The following is a 13,583-nucleotide window of genomic DNA, read 5'->3' as shown; positions in this document are numbered from 1 at the left end:
TCAGCTCCCACTGAAACCAAGATCCGTCGATTCCGAATATCCATTGATGGAGTATTTAATGCCATTAAATACTTGATCCGTTTACGTACTATTTGTGTGACCCTACGGGTTCAGTCAAGAGTAAGCTGTGGATTAATATAATTAATTCCACTTGAACTGAAGCGGCCTCTAGTCAGGCATTCAGCTCACTTGATCTCACTGAATTATTAACTTGTTAATTAATACTGAACCGCATTTATTAGACTTAACATTGAATGCATACTTGGACCAAGGGCATTATTTCCTTCACATAAAAACTTAATTGGTCCTATGTGTATCACACACATGCATATCTCTCTATTGTGAAATAACATTCAAATCCTAATGACTTAGATTTGAAGCTATTCATCAATAATGGACCATGGCGAAACTTAGTACATACTGGGTATTATGATCTGTTTACAAAGATCTTATAATATTCTTTTGGATTAAGTAATGGCATTTACTAAATCAAACACGAAAGACTCCATTGGAGATGTTCGACCCACATAAATAAATCTAAGTAAAGAATGTTTGAACTATGTATAAGCATTTACTAAGTTAAACATCAAAGAATCTGAATGAGATTCTTAACCTATATTATATGTCAAAGAATTTAGCTGGATTCAGTATCTACTGAAATTGAATGAGCTAAAGTTACATGAATAGAATTCAATTGGGAATTATTCTGCAAAAGAATTTATCATGTATAATATAATATGTGGATCGCCAAAAACGTATCGTATGGCTTTAGGCATGATGAACATATACCAATATCTATTGATCTAAGTAAAGATCAACTAGATTGAGATTAAGAAAAACTTATGGTACTTGAAAAGGTACATAGGAACAGTTCTTGATCAAGGAAATAAAGATATACTAAATAGTTGATGCTACACGCATAAACACTGGCAAAGGATCAAGCAAGATCCCTTTGGAGTTAACCATTGGCAAGGACGAGCTATAGAGCATCTTGTTTTGAAATGGCAACATGGATTGAAGACCATGAGTTGTTGTGTGGGAAATTAAAATATTAATTTCTATGTTCTGAGATACAGATGGAAAGTCTTCCACATATCTATGGACTGCTTGGATAAGTAAATCCAAACAAAGCATCACTAGCAACCTATACAGCTGAAGTAAAAGTACTTATTGCCTGAGAAGCAATAAAACAGGGTTGTTTATGTTAAAGAGTTCTTCCCTGAACTTGGGTGGATCATATGTCTGCTGACTTGATGGTTCTTCATTGCAAAATGCGTAGAACCACAATTGTAGAAAGAAAGATAAGATCACAAAATAAACATACTCAAAAGATCTTATCATCATATCTCGAAGAACATTCGATGAAAATGATATTAAGATTGGCAAAGCACGATAACTAAACCTATGCAACAAGTGAGAAAAACACTCACATTGTGGCACTGGAAATCAAGCAGTGCTTTGAATTCCGTTAAATGTTTTAAAGATGGGTTCGAGGCCCATGGTTGTAAAACATTGGGGTTGAACATTTATCATATATGAAATGTATTTTCATATTCCATTTAATCTTGGTTTAGTATTAAATGATGAGTCCCTTCAATTTGACGATATATTCAAGATAGACTGTCAGGACCAGTCCTGTGATTGAGAAATGTCTATCAAGTGAACTTGAATGTCAAAAGTTGAAAATGGTCTCTGGTCGGAGTTTTCTATAAAGATGGACGCATAGAAAACGCTAGACGACTAGAATGCAAGATGACTAGTAGTTCTGTTTCTTGAACTATGTGGACATGGCAATGTCGTAATCATTTGCATAGATACTTACTTTGGGAAGACTAGTATCGGACAGACCTATGAAACTTTACTGTAAGAGATGAAAATCTATCATAAGTAAATTTCATTAAAATTATTAGACACTAATCCTCAATACCTGAGTGATTTGAGATTACTTGTTTGAGAACTGCTTACTTTGACGTTGTCAATCGTCGCACCGTAAAAGGAGGCTATAAAGGCAACGCTCAGGTAATCACCTATCAAACGAAGTCTAACCTCAAGATCGCAAGATTGGGATTGTCCTCCCATAAATCGGGATGAGATGCTGAAAGTTGTGCAAGGCCACTCGGAGAACTAGAAATTGTAAAATGCATGGCCGTGCTCAGATGAATCATAGGCTATGATTATCTGTTTATTTGATCAGTTGAACTCTGAAACCGAGAAACACCTCTGGACATAATAAGGATGACAACTCTTACCTTATGTTCAAGAGCAAGCATCGAGTGACAAAGGAATTAGGAAATGCACACTTGTCCCTAAGGACAAGTGGGAGACTGAAGGAAATAATGCCCTTGGTCCAAGTATGCATTTAATAATAAGTCTAATAAATGCGGTTCAGTATTAATTATGCAAGTTAATAATTCAGTGAGCTCAAGTGAGCTGAATGCCTAGCTAGAGGTCGCTTTAGTTCAAGTGGATTAATGACATTAATCCACAGCTTACTCTTGACTAAACCCGTAGGGTCACACAAATAGTACGTAAACGGATCAAGTATTTAATGACATTGAATACTCTATATAATACATATTCGGAATCGGCGAATCTTGGTTTCAGTGGGAGCTGAGATCGTCAAAGGCAAAGAAATGAATACTCCGGAAACGATGATATTGCCGGAAACGGAAATATGGATCGTATCGGAAATATGAATATTATCCAAGTCGTAGATGTTGCCGGAAACGGAAACATGGTACGTATCGGAAAATATTATCGGAAATGGAAATATTGCCGGAATCGGAAATATTGCCGGAAACGGAAATATTGCCAGAATCGGAAATATTATCGGAACCGGAAAATAATTCCGGAAACGGAAATATTAAATATTTGTTCGAGACGGAAATTAATTCCGGAATCGGAAATGTTAAATATTGTTCACATCGGAAATGAATTCCGGAATCGGGAAATTAATCGGAAGCGCGTCGTACGAATTAGCATCGGACGAGCTTGCTAGACGAAGGCCCAGCACGAAGCCAGACCCACGTCCAACAAGGGAAACGCGCGCCACAAGCATGCCCAGCCCAAGGCTGCGCCAGGCCCACCGCAAGGCAAGCCCAGCGCACGCCCAAGGCTGCGACAGATCGTGGGCTTTGTGGCAGTGGGCTCCGAGTGCTCGTGGGCTGTGTACGCGCGCATGGCGCCCTCGTGGGTTGTTGTGCGTGCGTGTTTGTTTTTGTTCACTTACGAAACCTAAAGCATATAGGATTCATTTGTTGATTGAATTTCCTAATCCTAAAAAGATAGATTAATTAATTTAGAGTTCTACTAGGATTCTAATTTAATTAATTCGTATCCTAGTAGGATTTGCTTACTTATTCCATGGCCTATAAATATGAGTGGGCTCATAATTTATAACGAGTTTCAAGTATTCAAAGGTAAGAATTTAAGCAAAAATTCAGCCAAACACTTGCCCCATATTAGCCGAATATTACTAGTACCTTAAGGGCGATTCTAGTTGGTCAATCTTAAGGCGGATCCGGACGTGCTGTGGACTTTCTACGGAGGGACGACACTTGGAGTCCTAAAGACTTGTTCTTGTTCGGTTCGGGCGCTGCAAGGGAGGGCACGCTATAAAGTGTATGCATCTAAATTATGTTAATTGTTATGTAGAAATTAATTTGGAATCCTGGCATTTATGGTTATTTCCGCATGATTTATATTCGTTTATATGTATCATAACCTAACATTTATAATCTAAATTAAACTCTTAAATTACAATAATACAAACGATGCGCAGATCGTATTTAAAATTTTCAAGAATACAAAACGATGCACAGATCGTATTTTCTATCCTATTTTGGGCCATACTAGTCACGTATCTGTAACAAAATATCATATATTCCACACACGCATATCATATAATATCAAGATATTATCATTCATTCATTTACTTAATTAAAGTAAATGACCCTAACTAACTATTAATCATATTAATAATTATCTTGTTTTTAATTAATTAGCTTAACTTACCTAAATTAATTAATTAAAAACAATTTTATCGTTTTGATTCAATGGTAATAGTATATGGAATTGACAAAAAAAGGTTATACGGAGTGGTTTGGTGCTAACGACAAAAGACAAAACCAAGCCCATTATGTTAGGTGATTTTTAGGTATACGATATACGAAGTAAGATGCTGCAGCACCGAAACAATTTCAGCAGCCAACCTATCACCTATGACCTCTGACCACCAGCCTGACATGTCACCCATTCGTCGGCGACACCATCACGTTATCACAGGGGAAAACGCCGCAGCCACCATCGCAGAAAACGGAGTCACCACCAAGCATCAACGCCACAGTTGCGCACACATTGGTTCTAATTTGGCAACGCTCAGATTGTGCAGGGGTGTGCATGGTGCTCTTGGTGCACCTGTCCCAAAACGCACATAAATAACAATAAAATGCAACAAAAATAAAAACCGCAAAAAAAAGAACATTAACAAAAGAACATTAACAAAAAGAACATTAACAAAAAGAACACTAACAAAAAGAACACTAATATTGATAAATCAGACAAAAGGTACAAATATAAAAAGCAGTTATATTTTTTCTTGTTCTTTTAAGTTCTGGAAATGTTCTTTTCCAACCAATTTACAGTATGTTCTAATTAAAAAATAAAACGACGAGCCTTTGATGAACTTTAAAACCAGATTTATAATTTTTCTTGTTCTTTTAAGTTCTGGAAATGTTCTTTTCCAACCAATTTATGTTCTAATTAAAAAATAAAACGACGAACCTTTGATGAACTTTAAAACCAGATCTATATTTTTTCTTGTTCTTTTAAGTTCTGAAAATGTTCTTTTTCAACCAATTTATGTTCTAATTCCGTTATTTTATTTATCAAAAGATATCTGAAAACAACACTATAAATATGTAAAAAGAACAATTGCTGATTCTAAACAAGAACACACTGTTTTGATGCCACAGAAATAGAAAGTTATAAGAAAAGAACATTAAAATTTAAAAAGAACATAGAATTAAGAACGAGAAAATTTACCTTAATCACCCGATGCACCTTCATCAACAGCATAAACCTCTTTGAATGAATAAAAAAAATTCAAAAAATAGCGAAATTGAAATAGTATTTCGCTTAATAAACTAGTTTTTTGTAAACGTAATTCAATTAAAATCACATTTCAGAGAAAGAAGGAGGAGAAAATTTGTTTTGAACTTTCTCTCTCATAAAATCTCTCTTTTGTTGGGAGAAACTAAATGCTCTCCTCTTTCTCTCTCAAGAATGTGTTTCTAAAATGAGAAGTTATGAATCCAATAGAAGAAATATTATATATATATAGAAAATGAAAAATAAAAAAAATAAAAAAAAAAAGAGGGGGAAGGAGAAGAAATACTAGTCATGTTCATGATAATAACGGTGCACTTGTTTTTTTTTTTTTGGGTTTTGTTGTTCTGTTCTTTTATGTTTATTAGATATAAATCTTAATGTTCTTTTATGTTTGTTCTTTTTTCAAAAAGTACAGTATTGAAGAGCAAAGGAAGCTTTTACTTGACCAGCAACAAATGATGTTAAATCTTCAAAAACAGCTGAAAGAACAAGAAGAGAGGCTGAATAAACAGAGCAATTCCTCAAAAGAACAAAAAGAGGATGAACCTAAAAGAACATTATAAATAAAGAAAAAGAACATTATAAATACAGAAAAGAACATATCATGTAGAACACTTATTTTAACCATGTAAAACAACATTACCAATAAAAAAACGAACAACAATAGAGCATAAAAGAACATAATAAAGTAAAGAAAAAGAACATTAAAAATAGCAGAAAAGAACATATCATGTAGAACATTTATTTTAACCATGTGAAAAAAGAACAACAAAAATGGTAAAAGAACAATTTTGATCTAAAGTGTGTAATATCAAAAGAACAACAAGTTAAAGTAAAAAAGAACAAAGAACAACAAGCTAAAGCAAAAAAGAACAACATGTTCAATAATTATTTTCTGTATTATTACAATCTCTTAATACATATATGAGAACCAATATATAAAAGAACAAAAGATAAGACTAAAAGAACATATAAAATCGAAAAAAGAACAGAAATCAAAATCATCATAAATATATAATCAAGATACATTAATCATCAAAATTATCAAAATATAGAATCAAAATACATTAATCAAGGTTATTGAGAAATGCAGAAATCGAAATGATCAAAAAAATCAAAATAAATTGAAATGATGAAAATAATGAACATGGAAATCAAAATCATCATAAATAAGTAATTCGTTTTAAAAAATTGAAAAATTACCTTCACAAATCGGATTATCGGCAGAGGAATTCAAATTTGAAGAAGAAGAATCAATAGAATTTGATATTGAAGTAGAAAAATCAACCAATATCTGAGAATTTTCCATTACTTTCTCTCTCCTCTTCACAGTTTCTCTCTCCTTTCCATAGTTTTTCTCTCTCCTCTTCACAAATTCTGATTCGAAAATTATAAAAAAGAAGGTATATATACCATAAAAATGGAGTGAAAAACAAAAGAACGAAAAAAAAGGGACAGAGCAGTCATTGTTCTTTTTTTTAACAAAAGAACAACGTTTGTTCTTTTTTTATCAAAAAAACAACGTTTGTTCTTTTCTTCTCCGAATTCAACAAGATATCCGCGTTTTATATTTATTGCATGTCGTTTGGACACCAGTGCACCAAGAGCACTGTGCACACCCCTGCACCATCATATTTGCGCTAATTTGGACGTGCATGATCTGGATACTAATGGTTTTATGTTTGATTTGGACATATTGGTTCTGACCTGGTCTTTTTAATCTAGGTAGGTCGTTTTGGTCTGGATATATTGATTATGATATAGACATGATAAAGATAGATCGTTTCTAATCTAGACATGATCAAAACATAATGACTATAATCTGTTCAGATCAAATTTGATCTAAAATAAGAAATATACTAAAATAAGGTTAAATAAACAAGGCCTAATTAAATCCTTTAATGAATAAGCCATATACTTGTACATGAAATTGTAGGATTAGATGCTAATAGCGGAATTGCATAAAACACTTTTCTCACATCTAACAGGATCGCAAGCATACATTAATATGAGTCACAATATAGGAGTTAAATATACCTTTGATGCGTGATTCCCGAGTATACGAACAAGAACCAATTCGGAGACAGAATCCCAAGCGTGATTCCTCTACTTAGTCCACACGAGCACGGATCAAGATCTCCTTGCGTCGTTTGCTAGAACGGATGGAGAAGACGGAAATCTCTCTCTCACTTTCACAAGGAAGGGACGGATTTAGAGTATTGAATAAGGTTAATGATTTATTCAACTTGTGTTTAATCATATGGTCATCACGTCTATTTATAACGTTTATAATAGCTTGATAACCAATCCTAGTAGAACTAGAAAACTTAGTAATCCTAGTAAACCTTAACTACTCCAATGTCCTATCCAACACCAAAGACCATCATGGGCCCTGGGTCATATTGATCATATCCAATACTCTATTGTGTGTGACCTTATAGGACCCGATTATATTAGTAGTAGCCCAATAATAATTATCCCACATATCATAATTGGTTTCTAGCAAAATATTATGACCACCTAAATAACCGGATTATTAATCTCCATTATTCATCCTAATCTATATTTAGTGATTGCCATCTTGATTAAAGGACATATTCCTTCAGAAATATGAATGTTTGAATTTTTTTTTAGAACTATGTTCAGAGTTATCTTTATCATATTGAACCATCTCAATGATACATTTAGACTTAGAAACGTAATCAATTTTTATTTTCTAATTATTTTAGACACTAATATAACTACAATATGAAATTGTTTATTTCTATTTTTCCTTTCCTACATTTCTTATGACTCACGTTTTATTTTTAGTTTCCTTTCCCATAACAACAATTTCTTGTTTGTTGTCCTCATTTTAATATGAAGAGTATATTTTCTTGATTGTTTTTGAAAATTATTAGTGTTTTTCTTTTAATATGACGTATGAAAAAGTAAAATTAGAAAGAATTATCTACTTGTATAAAATACATCGTAGTATATATCTCTTATACTCGGTATACAATTTCTTTTCACAATGATTCAATGAGGATATGTGTTGATACTCCGTGCTACCATGGTTACCCACTCAATCTAACACTAAAGCATTGTGTTTGATATTTCTCGGGTTCAGACCTCTTTAGTTCACCTTATTTTAGGAATTTATTACTTATTTCAGATTTAATCTGATCGGATCATCTCTATTATATAAAGGAACAGCTGAGGTTAATTTCGTAATAACACTTTTTGTGTCCCCAATAAAAAAGACTAATGTACCCTTCACACTAAACCTTCCTGCACCTCCCTCCAGTTTCGTAATCTCACTCCTTCCTCCCCCTCTCCCATTTTCTCTCTCCTCCCTCACATTTTCTCCTTCGATCTTCTTCCTCTACGGATCTTCTTCAATCTTCTTCCTCAAATCCTCTTAGATCTTCTTCGATCTTCACATTTCGTGTCCTCTTTGAAGCCTAATTGCCTAATTGGACAAAATCAGAAACCCTAAATCAAAGTTTGGCGTGCAGAGGAAAGAGAAAGGGAACTTGGAATCTTGAAGTTTGGCGGCCGAATTCCTTCTCAACACCGACAACAACTGTTGCTCTATCGCGAACTCCGGCGTTAGAGTTATCCGTATCCCGGCGCTCTCCTCCTTTCCCCCTTTCTTCGCCGGAGTTCATTCAAACTTTCTAGGGGTTTTACTCGATCCCAGAAAATAAAATTCCAAATTCACACGCACGCTCTCTCGCTCTCTCCCAGGTAAATCACTCAATTTCTTTCAATTCTCAGTTCCTTCGAATTCAATTTTTAATGATTTGGGGAAGAAATCGAGTTCCAGCATATCTCTCTTTCTCTCTCTTAGGTAAATCACTCCATTTCTTTCATTACTTAAATCTTTCGATTTCAAATTTGTAAGATTTGGGGTTTAGGTAAATCACTCCATTTTTTTTTTAATTTGGTTAAATCTTAATAATTGAACTTAGTTTCAGATGGAAGGTGTGTAATTGTGTCATTGAATTATAAGTTTATCTTTATTAGATGATTTTTCTTCAAAATGGAGATGATTCTGGAATTTGATTTTTGCGTTTAATTTAATTTTTCTGAATTCATGAGTTAATTTGGTTGATCGCACGCATCCGATTTTTTTGGGATTATTTTCTGAATTTAATTCTGATTTAATAGTTGAATACATTGTTTTGTAATCTGATTATCTTTTGCTGGTTTGATTCCTTGCGCCTTTTTGTTTATGTTACCCTATTTTATATATCTGGGTTTTGCTTTTTGTTTGCTTTTGTGAAGATTCGGATTGAATTTATTCTTATTAATGTGAGATTTCATTTGTTTTGTGGGGTTATCAATACCTTGATATTGTTGTTCATTGTTGATTTTGGCAAGAAAAAGAGGTAATTTACTAATAATTTTAATTATTAATCTCTTCAATTTAAATTTTTATTTCTCGGTTTTTGCTTTCGATTGCATGTAATTTGTTTGATTTTTGTCTGACAATGGATTTTTTTTATTTAACAGGCGAATAGATCGGCAAAATTGTAGCAGTGTAAGCTTGATGCTCGCCGTGAACAATGGCTTTCGCAAGGTACTGCATTCTGTTTTTCTGGATTGTTTTTGCTTCTGTTTCGAAGTAATTAGTTTGGGTTTCCTTATTTTGTAATTGTTTCATTTCTATTTGATGATTATATTATTCCATGGTTGCTGGGATTTATTTCGGGGGCGGGGGGGGGGGGGGGGGGTAATTAATTGTTGAAGATTTCTGGCAAGTTTTGCCAAATTTGGGTGAATTTAGCTGATTAAGGTTTTCAATTTTTTGTTGACGGTGGAGCGAATCAATCCCCAATTCAAGATTTTTCTTTAGATGACAATTATATTAGTTTGAGAATTTCAAATTCAGTTATATAGCATGAATTTAAGAATGTATTTTACAATTAGGGTCAAAGATTGTTTTATTTCTTCCTTTTCTCACTCGGTTTCTCACTCGGTTTCTAATAACGCAAATTTAAGTTTTTATAATGATGCGTGCATATAAGACTAGGGTCAAAGATTGATTTGATAGTTTATGGAAACCGACTACACAGGAAAAAGGTTTATTTTTCATTGTTTGAACTGCATATTTCAAAGCAGTGCGATATTTGTTCATTCATTTCCTTACACTGAACATAAGGAGTTCAGAACACCTTTCAGTGTACAATAGTTTTTTTTTTTGATAGGACAGTATACAATAGTTAAACACTTATTGATGTAATATATGGAACGAACACAGTTAATTTCTTAATTGCCTTCCATACATTGCATATAGCCATATAGGTTTACAAGTCATGTTATAGATGGAAATATTAAAAAGGCATGAATGAGTTAATCTAGAACTTTATTTGTATTCCAGGAGAAGTTCTGAACTTTATTTGTATATAGACTGTGTAAATCCTATCATTACTTTATACAATTGACCAACATGTAAGTTATTACTTTCTACAATTATTACATGTTGGCCATGTAGGCTAGAACTGATAAAGTATTAGTTATAATCTGCACTAAAAAGTAATAAAGCTTCTCTTGCTCATTCTTTTATATAATCTGCTCATACTTTTGGCAATGAGCTTGGTTTTGATATATAGACTGTGTAAATAGACTGTAAGTCATGTAATAGATGAACAAGATTTACACAGTACGTCTATATGACCTATTCTGAGAAATGACATTACTATCCTGAAAGTAATTCCTTTCTCTTGCTCAAGTGTAGAAAGTATACTTCAACTCATTATAGAACGGTGAAGGAGTTAAGCTAGATAACTCATTTGTTTTGATATATATTATCAATATGGGAATTATAATCTGCTCATACTTTTGGCAATAAGATATTATCTAGCAAGAGAATACGCTACGTGGCTCATTTGTATAAAGTAATTGCACTAATGTAAAAATGCTCACACGAAAAATACCCCGCCCTCCATCCCAACATGTAAGTTATGATTAACTCACGAAAAATAAACTCCATTAAACTAGAACTTTATTTGTTTGATATTTCGGCAGTAGTATCACATTTGTTATTTTTGTGATTTTTGATCAATTTATTGTTTATTTTTCTTTTTTGGGAGATTATCCCATATTATTTTGGTGGATGGTGATTCCATATTGTCTAGGTTAGGAGAAAGTAAATTTTCTGGAGAGGAGGATGATTTCTGATTCTAGATCAGCTTATTAGTTTTTTGGTGTTGTTTTCCAAGTCTCAAATGTTAAGTCGAAGTCTATTATTTTGACTGAGTAGCTTTGTTCGATGAATTGTTTTTAACTTTTCTTTTACGTTTTTTGGTTTTGTTTATTCTTTTTTTGAATTTTGTATGCTTTTTGGTGTGGGTTTTGTTTTTGATTTTGTATTGGGATGTGATTTAGTTTCGGCATGCCTGCCAGTTAAAAAAAAATTACTCTGCTTTAAGTTTTTTTTATTTTTTTATTTTTTGCAACCTCATTTCTGAAACCATTATGTTTAATCTCAGGTTTGCATCTCAGAATATATCGTTCTTGCTGATTAAGGAGGTTCAATTCAAGCCTTCCCTGTTGCTAGGAATTGGCCCATTGAAGTTATTGGTGCCATCATCAATTCATCACCGGTGAAAGTTACTTTTACACTCCCTGAACAGATTTGTGTCTTGCTGCTGCCGTCAATTTCAGTTAAATAAGTGATTCTTCATAATTTCGATGATTGAACTCATTCTGATAAATCTTACCTGCATCGGTAACCAATTTTCTACTTATTTAAGACTATCATTGTGCCACAGTTATACTACTCCCTTAAAGTATATCAGGACTGTAACAATCAGTCTATTATTGTATGAGGTAAATATCAGTGTACTTGAAGAACTGGCTGAAGGTATAGACAAGGGTAAATCTTTCTTTCTTGAATTGGTTTCTATTAACTTTAAAAAATATTTGAAGAAGGAAAAAGTTTAGACTGTGTAATTAAACTGCAGTGGGGAGAAAAATCTGATGTATATACCTAATGTACATGTACTGCAGTCCGAACTAAGACTGACATCAAAAATATAAGTTACCTAATGTATATGTACTGCAGTCCGAACTAAGACTGACATCAAAAATATTAGGACTTTCAAAAAATCGCATGTTGGCTGAACTACATTGTCGTATACGAAGTATTTGTATGTGTTCTTTGTGTAGATGATGAAGGTTTTGATGTGTATGCAGCCAACAGGTAGTCAATCTAATATCGGTAAGAACTAAGAAGTTATTTCTACTCTGTACAAGGGAATGACCAACCTTGGTTAAGATTATGATGCCTTGCATGCTCACAAAGTCACAACATCATTAAAGAACATTGTATATTCTGCTGACTGCAATATAGAATATTATGCAATATGCTACTGAATGATTCAGTGGTTTTAGTTCACTCCTTTGGTCTTTCCCGGAAAGCAAAAACTAAGGTGAGAAAACTAACTCAAACTCTAGGAAACTTATCACATGATATTGAGTTATTCACTTACGAGTTATTCATCTTCTAAGTTTCCATGTACTTTTTACTCCATCTTTTACCACTCTCAGGTTTGCATACCAGAATATACCGTTACGTTCTTGCTGACTAAGGGGGGTTCGATTCAAGCCTTCTCCGTTTGCTAGGAATTGGCCCATTGAAGTTGTATTAGTTGGACATGCCTGTAATCCTGTTTTAGATATGCGTAAATTTTCTTTAGATGAAATTTATGAACAACTTTTGTGGCATATTATTTTGGGTAACCTTATTGCAATAAAACAGTTTAAAGTTCTGATATTATCTCGCACGCATCGCGTGCATATAAGACTAGTAAAATATAAGTTATGTTCGGATTATTATTATTATTATTATTATTATTATTATTATTATTATTATTATTATTATTATTATTATTATTATTATTATTATTATTATTATTATTATTATATCAAATGCGAACAAAGGCAAACATTTTACAAATAATTAGTGGGCAGCCGAGATACAATCTGGGCCCCCACTCCTCTGGCTATAGCAAAACCTATCCTGGTGAAAATATGAGCCGCAGCACGAGCCCCAATGTCCTGTGTCCTAGAAAACTTCTGAATCCGCTTCAGAAACGCAACAGCATCCTTATCCAGCTCCCCCAAAGAAGAGAAAGAGAACGGAAGAAAACCATAACCAATGGCCCTGCAACGTGCTTCATACTTGACCCGTTTCCGAATAGCCGCATCAGTCACAACCCGACCCGGGGTAAAGCCAGACAACCCAGATTGTGTCAAAGGAGAAGATCCCGTCAAGTAAACACACACATCGCAGCCCCGATCCCAAGAGTAGAGCAACACGTCTGCTGATAGAAGAGCTTCATCGTTCCCTCCAGATAGACCAATATCAACCTCTTTCCGGGCCGAGATCCCAGATCGATAACAAACATCAACAAGGCTATCCCGAACCACATTATGCCGATGTTTAATACCCACGATGCCAGCACATGACACCGCATGATCACCAA

At 33.8% G+C, this 13,583-nt stretch overlaps 1 long non-coding RNA gene across 3 annotated transcripts; it reads left to right on the top strand.

Moving 5' to 3' along the window:
* Window positions 1-8,177: 8,177 nt before the first annotated feature.
* LOC130469248 (uncharacterized) lies at window positions 8,178-12,871 on the top strand. Of its 3 annotated transcripts, none has more exons than XR_008929670.1 (3): window positions 8,281-9,482; window positions 9,607-9,673; window positions 11,586-12,871. It is a non-coding gene; the product is annotated as an uncharacterized lncRNA (long non-coding RNA). The 3 variants fall into 3 exon arrangements; XR_008929671.1 differs by having other exon boundaries at window positions 8,361-8,838; XR_008929669.1 differs by having other exon boundaries at window positions 8,178-9,673.
* The last annotated feature ends 712 nt before the right edge of the window (window positions 12,872-13,583 follow it).

This window comes from Spinacia oleracea, chromosome 3 (assembly GCF_020520425.1).
Source record: "Spinacia oleracea cultivar Varoflay chromosome 3, BTI_SOV_V1, whole genome shotgun sequence".
NCBI classification, from domain to species: Eukaryota; Viridiplantae; Streptophyta; class Magnoliopsida; order Caryophyllales; family Amaranthaceae; genus Spinacia; species Spinacia oleracea.
This window is presented reverse-complemented; position numbering and strand designations above follow the sequence as displayed.